This window comes from Pinus tabuliformis, chromosome 1_1 (genome assembly GCF_031772625.1).
Source record: "Pinus tabuliformis cultivar Carrire ecotype Pingquan chromosome 1_1, CPIR1, whole genome shotgun sequence".
NCBI lineage: Eukaryota > Viridiplantae > Streptophyta > Pinopsida > Pinales > Pinaceae > Pinus > Pinus tabuliformis.
Window position 1 is genome coordinate 428451362 of NC_142297.1, and position 7783 is coordinate 428459144.

The window sequence follows — 7783 nt, forward strand, 5'->3', positions numbered from 1 at the left end:
TTCTACTTGGGATTTCTAGATTTGAGTGGGATCTCCATTCACTTTTCCCACACAAAGGTGCTATAGGAGGGGAATCCTCCTAGGGAAACCATATTAAAAGAAGGATAAAGATGTTGAAGAAAAACTTAATCTAGCCTACTAGAGCTTCAATCTCTTATTTGACCTATACTTTGAAAACACTTGCCAAAGGACATCTTTTAGATGATTTAAGGAAAACGGTTGAATATAGAATATGTAAAAACTTTGTGAGATTTTCCTCATTTGTGTTTTCAAGGAGGTTATGTTATTAGAAGCCAAGTGTATTGACTATTTCATATATATTTTATTTATAGTAATGTCTTAAGAAACATATTCTTATACATATAATTTAGGGTATTTATATATTGGTAAGTTACATGACCGCTTTGATAATTTTAACTTTATTTCAACACATCATTTGTTTCAAATTCAAACCTTCTTTACAATGAAAATAATTTCTCTAGTGCATGGTAGAAATTATCATCTCTTTAATCTAGGCTTTACATAGACAAGGTAAAAAGTAAAGAATTTCCTTTTGCATCTTTTTGATATGAGAACACTACAGGTAGATAAATTATTGAAATTTAGCTTAAAAGGTTTAATAGATATACTTTTTATTTAGTAATTAATACAATAGAGTATAAGAAACAAGTCATGGTTAGACCAGAAATTTATAGAAAATAGAAAATCTATAATTCATCTCTAATCCATTCAACCATATTCATCACTAAAGTATAAGAGATATCTAAACATTATAACTTTTGATTGTTTGCTTGTGTATTAAAATGATCAAAAGATTTAAAAGAAATTCATTTTCATTTTCTAACTATATTGTTTTTTTTGGTTGAATTCAGACCACTATTATTAAATATTTACTCTATTTATAAAAAAATCACTTATTCATAACTTATCACTATTATTAAATATTAACCTTATTTATGAAAAAAATCACTTATTCATAAATTATTCCATATTCAGTAAATTATATTTTAACCATTATATCTAAAAACATTTAAAAACTTAACTCTACATATACTTAAAGTAAAATACCAAGAAAATATGTATATTAAAAATATGATATCTAAAGAAGCATGGTTATAAGTTTTATCTTTTCCGTTTTACAAACATAAAAACAATTTTCTAGACAATTTTCTTGTTTTAATATTCTCCCTTTCACAATGCAGGCATTCAAAGGAATGATGTGTCATTTTTTTTTTCCTGGTAACTATTTTCCGTTAACAAGGTTGAGTTCAAGGGAATAATAAATAATATAATTAAAAATACTATATTTGGCAAAGCTATTCTAGTTTTCATATAGTCTAATCCAGTAGCATGCATTATTAAGTTCAGAGGAAAGAGAAAATACATTAAGTTTGGATGAAAATGAAGATAAAATACCGAGAAAACGTTATTCAAATATAACGTAACAATCTCCGATTTATATAGGCACAACCACTTAAACTCAGAGAAAATGACACAGAATACCTGAAAACATGTTTCAAATATCCACTTAAACTCAGAGAAAATGACACAGAATACCTGAAAACATGTTTCAAATATAACATTATAATCTCCAATTTATACAGGCACAATCACTTAGATATTTATAACATATTATAGAATGAAGTGCGGTGGTCTTCATGTTTTTATTACATAAAATAAAAAACACGAAACCATACTCGCCCTTTTTTTCATTAAATAGAGCGCATGATATAATATTATAAACACACATACCCCTACCACAAATTAACAAGGAATTAAATATAAGGCCAACTGTAACAAAGAGTTTGACAAATCCTACAGAAGCAATAGTATGCAAATATAATACCAGAACCAGTCGACAAAAAAATTGCTCTATCCTAGATAACGAACAGTATGCAATTCAACATCGAACCAAGATAGGAGATCCAGCATTGATGTAGCACTATGCAATTCCAAATCGAACCAAACCGGCAACACCCCCAATGATGAATAACGTTTTATATCTGGAAAATTGAATAAAACATGTTAAAAACACGGCAGTGAAGTTAAATTTTACCTTGATTCTACAAATATTTTGAAAATTTCTCAAAATATAGCGGTATGAAAATCTGCATGGGCATTAGGCATACCCAGTAATACATAGCTCCATGCTGCAGCCCTCCATGGTGAACCCCCATTCATTCAGAAAAATCGGCTGGTCAGTGGAGTGAAACAAAACTGCATTTTCCCCGAACATACCCTTGACGTTTATCGGTCTCACGGGGACTTGAACTGAAACGTTTTTTATGAATACAGTAATTGAACAATCATACATCAACTTCTCGCCAGTCCCTGTAGAGAACGTTAATGGTGCATATATCAAGCAACTTTTAGGTGTTTGTTCGGGTATCGAGAAACAAATATATAGCCACAGAAGCAATCATGGCACCAATCTTAAAAATTGAAAGGCCTTTTAGGTGCTTCTATATATATGTGGGACTTAAAACTTTGTTCAAAAACTGACGCGAGGGGCATGTTCAAATCTACATATGAAATGTCAGTACATGTACCTTCATTAAATATTCCTCCTCTTGCTATTGTAGCTGCTACTGCGTCAGTGTAACTGCATTGATCATTACTTATTCCTGCATTCATTTGCAGATGATAATGGTCCTGATGAGAAGAAACCTGAGCAGCTGGCACAACAGAAGAGTAGGTTTCACCAGCGTTGCCCAACGAATTCGTTGTTGTGTCAGCAACCCCGATGATTTCTTTAGACTGATCGGTCTTACTCTTTTCTGAGATAGATTTAGAAGTCTCTCCAGACTGAAGATGGCGTTGTCGTTGCTTGGTTCTAGCCTTTTTGTTCTAAAACCAGTAGAAGACACTAGCGTTCCTAACTTGTCCGAACTCTTGCAGGTGATCTCTGATTCGTTTTATTTCATCTGGGGTAGGGATTGTCACCCCGGAGTTAAATATCGACTCTAAAAGCCGGATCTGTTCTGGCTTTGGATTCCATCTGGGATTTGTTTCCCGCTGGCTCCTTTCCTCATTCTCTGATGATATACCTGCACAAAATACAGCTTTCAGAACTCATATTGTTGAACATTTTATCAGCCTGTGAACTCATATGATTGAGCATTTTATCAGCCTGTTATTTTGGATCATCCCTTTCAATGGGAAATTGTACTAAGAGGCAGACGTAAGCCACGAAAGCAAGTTATGCCTGATACAAATGTTTATCTAGAGTTTTGTTTGACCCTGAAATTTCACTGCTCGATGCTAAAAGTCAAATTTCATTCTATCATTACCCGGTTGCTATTAATGGATTTGTGTATAGCTATAACGGGATTCTCTTATTCATCTAAATAGTGTTCTAATTCTATTTGTGTATAGCTATAACGGGATTCTCTTATTTATCGGTCTCTCAGTCGTATTCTTTCGGCTCCATATTTAATCTCCATTTATAGGAGGTAGAGATGGTAAGAGCGGGCGCATTAATCTCCAAGCAAATATCTTTTAATTATTGTTATCACAATGATGCTATAACAAACATAGAAGGAGAAGGTTGGAGTTACAGTATATGGTCACCTTCATAAGATTGTCTCTGGCTGGAAATCGCTGAAGGATTTGAAGCTTCACCCCATTGGCTCTGAGATGTTGAGGGATTTGCCATGAACATACTCGGCCAAGGGATGTTGGGATTCATATTGACCGGAAGGAGAGGTAAGATGGGTGTCGACTCTTCAACCCTTAACAATTGAAACTGAAAGACCTACAAATTACAAGAACCTCAAAGCAGGTTTCAAATTAGCCGCTGCTGCTGAACGAACAGAACAAATCAATATACTGTCATTGGATACCAGGTAATCGCACAAATAGATATACCAGGTAATAGCTATCTCCAATGACAAATGACAGAAGCCGGAATATGCCTGGAAACTAGATTATTCATAACTTGTTCAACAAGTATTCGTTTTAGGACGTGAGTGGTTCCAAACTTCCAAGGTCATTAAATGCTTGAATTTCGTTATTCTAAAAGTCAAATTACAGGCAGGCGTTTGGCTGCACGAGGAAGCTCCGTAAATGAAAACGGGTATCCAGAAAAGATTATCATGCCATAAACGCGCATAGGTGTAAATACGAATTATGTATTCGAGGCCGCTGCCGCCCAGGGAGGCCAATTGGAGCATGGGAAAGGCGACAGATTTCAAATGCGTCAAGCCAATTTACGTGCTTCTTGAGAATTTGTGGCCAACTATGGTCATAACCTCCGTTCGTAGCCAATTTCAAGTGCTTCTAACCAATTTCTGTGTCTCATGTGAATTTCCGGCGAATCTGTGGCCAACCATGTTTAGAACCGTCCGTAATACGGAACCTCTTGTGGCTATACATCGGCACGCATAGAATGCTTGTAATATGACTGATGTAAGCGATCTTCTTCGATCGCTCGTTCCCCAACGTAGGATATATATAGAAATTAAGATTTTTTTGAATAAAAGCAATATGTTAAGATTTTTGAACTATTTTTACCTATAAAATAATAATAATTATTTTCTATGTGTGTATATATATATATATTATATATTTATAAATTGTTTCTTATTATTCTTTTTAACGTAATAGGTATATAGTTTTTATAAATATATTTATATTTAAAAAAATGTATATATTCAAATATATTTTTATAATTTCTAATAGAATGAAGAAAATATATTTTAAATTATTGTTCTGCTTTGCTATCTAATAATAGAGTTTAAATTCTTTATTTTCTTCCAAATATGCAAAAGTCTATATTTCCATATTTTATTTGATACGGGAAATTATTTGTTTTTTATATTTTATTTATGGTAAGCAAAGATAAAAATTACATAGTATTAGGAAACTTCCTTTTTATAATTTGTATAAATTTCGCATAACATATTTGAATGTTCTTTTATATAATAATATATTATAAAAAATATTGTTATATTCAATTTTACATACATAAATAGTAATACAGAAAATATAATTATTTAATATAAAAGTTGAATAAAATATTATTAAATAAAAATTTCAAGGAAATAAATTTTATATTACTATTTAAACTATTTAATATATAAATTTTAATAGGGAAAAAAATAAAGTTATGAAAAATAAGTAGGTAAATTAATTAGAAATATTGTATTTTATTTAAATTTATTATTTGAAAATTGTAAGTGTTGATGATGATTTGAGTATTATAAATACTAATAAAATTTAATTATATAATTTTCTGCTTATTTCCGTAGGAATAAAGAGTTTTTTTTTCTTATAAACGAAGCCTTTATATTAATAAAAAATTAACTTTCTAGTAACCATGGGGATGCATCCTCTTCTCCACAAACTAAATTGGTCAATTAGAGCACCAGAGTCTCCAATCCCATTAAAACCAAAAACTCTAACGCTAAGTGCCAAACACAGAATTGGCATGTAACATTATCCAACAGTCCCTGTAACATTATCCAACAGTCCCTCAAAACTATAGTAGTCATAGTTTCTAAATATATACTAGTCCCTGAAAACCTTCAAATCATAGAGAGGCTACCCAAAATACATATAGCCATACAAAATTTTCACCACCCATCTACAAGATAACTAAACAAATAAAATAACAAATAAAATCAACTAATATTGAAGCTCCATAATTGGCCATTGAACATAGAGCAAAAGGACTAGAGCCAACATTTATTGAGCTACTTAGAGTTATTGGGTGTTGCGAAATACGAGGAGGAATTAACTAGATTCATTTACTATTCTGAAATACACTTAAAAAGTCATTGAGCCAAATTAGCTACACCATTTACTATACTATTGGACTTCACTCTATATCGGTATTGGGTTAGGTTAGGTTACCAAAATTTCAATCGGTGGATATCTCATGTAACATCCTTGACATAATGGGAAGTTTGTCTGTTGTAGCTTGCATGCAAATAAGGACCTTGTAATGGTTTTAGGGAACAATAAACACGTGACTATGTTATAGAGTATTTAATGCTCCCTATGTTTGGATCTAAGGAATCTTGGACTTCACTCTATATCGGTATTGGGTTAGGTTAGGTTACCAAAATTTCAGTTGGTCGATATCTCGTGCAACATCCTTGACATAATGGCAAGTTTGTTAGTTGTCGCTTGCATGCAAATAAGGACCTCGTAACGGTTTTAGGGAATAATAAACACGTGACTATGTTACAGATTATTTAATGCTCCCTATGTTTGGATCTAAAGAATCTTGTAAAGTTTTAAGGAATAATAACGGTCGATGCTCCCTACGTTTGGATCTAAAGAAACTTGTAAAGTTTTAAGGAATAATAAAGGTCGATTATGTTACGAAGTATTTAATGCTCTATATGTTTGGATCTAAAGAATCTTGCAAAGGTTTTGAGGAGGAGAAATAGAGTATTTAATACCCCTATGTTTATATCTAAGGAATCTTGTAAGGTTTTAAGTAATAATAACGGTTAATTATGTTACAAAGTGTTTAATGCTCTATATGTTTGGATCTAAAGAATCTTGCAAAGGTTTTGAGTAGGAGAAATAACGTCGTTGCATATTGAGCATTAAATATTCAAATTGTGTTTATTATGCACCAATTGTTTTAGCGTTCATTTAAATTAAGTTTTAATTTATGTATATTATAACTTATGCATCTGAAATACACACAATTTCATGTTTTCATAATAATAATTATATGTAATCATATTTACACATATTTAGGTAGCCCCTTTTACAATAATATATTAAGAGTTTAATATATATCTAATTCTCATTATGTAAATAAATATTTTATCATCTAAAAACATATTTGACTATTTTAAATCATGTTAAGGTTAATAAAAATATTATCATAAATGTCTTGATTCTCAGATTTGAAAATCAAATCATATGATGTAAAAAAATCTACATGTATCTAAAAATTATAATTTCTCTAAGTATTTGGAACAACTTTTAAATTCAACACATTTATTTTCTTCACAACCAAATATTTGTATATTCTATTAATCCGAAGTGACTTTGGTACTAAGGTTTAAATTAAGAGTCATCATTTGCCTATCAAGAACCTTTTGGTACTAAGGTTTAAATTAAGAGTCATCATTTGCCTATCAAGAACCTTTTCATGTGCAGTACGAAGGCATATAATTAATTTCTATACAAATAGAAATAAAAATAAAAATATGACAGGTTGAATTTCTTTAAATTTGAAATAAAAATATTTTTTTTTTTTAAATTAAAATGTAAGAAATTTTTCATCATATATTTTAATCATTATTTTTTTGATATGATTTTTATTTTAATAATCATTTAAAAATATTAACATTATAGCATATCAATTTATTGAAGGATTTTATCATTTTGTTCAATAATCTTACATATTTATTATATTTAATATTGGTATTGTGAAACAAATGTTAAGTTGAGGTGGATTCTTATTCTTCTCACAAAAAGAGATGATTGAAATTTGAATCAACCCCATCCTCTTTCTCATTGGGTTTACAAATTAGATCTATCAATATTATTTTCTTAATGTTATAAGCAAAATAATATAGTCAATAGAAACGAATAAGTGACATAAATTAATTTTGATAGCTTTTATATGTGAAGAAAGGAATTAGTTGATTCGATTTCATACTTATATAACAAGAAAAATAACTTCGTATAAAAAAAGTAATCATTTGTTATTAGAAGGTGGAATATGGAATTTATATTTTAAAAATTGAATATTAAATTTATGATGTTTATCTTCTATAGCAAAAAATAAATTGCAATAAATATTTATAAAGTAGAA

At 30.3% G+C, this 7783-nt stretch overlaps 1 pseudogene; it reads right to left on the minus strand.

Moving 5' to 3' along the window:
* Positions 1 to 1997: 1997 nt before the first annotated feature.
* Positions 1998 to 3688, minus strand: LOC149213536 (WUSCHEL-related homeobox 8-like; annotated as a pseudogene).
* Between the last annotated feature and the right edge of the window lie 4095 nt (positions 3689 to 7783).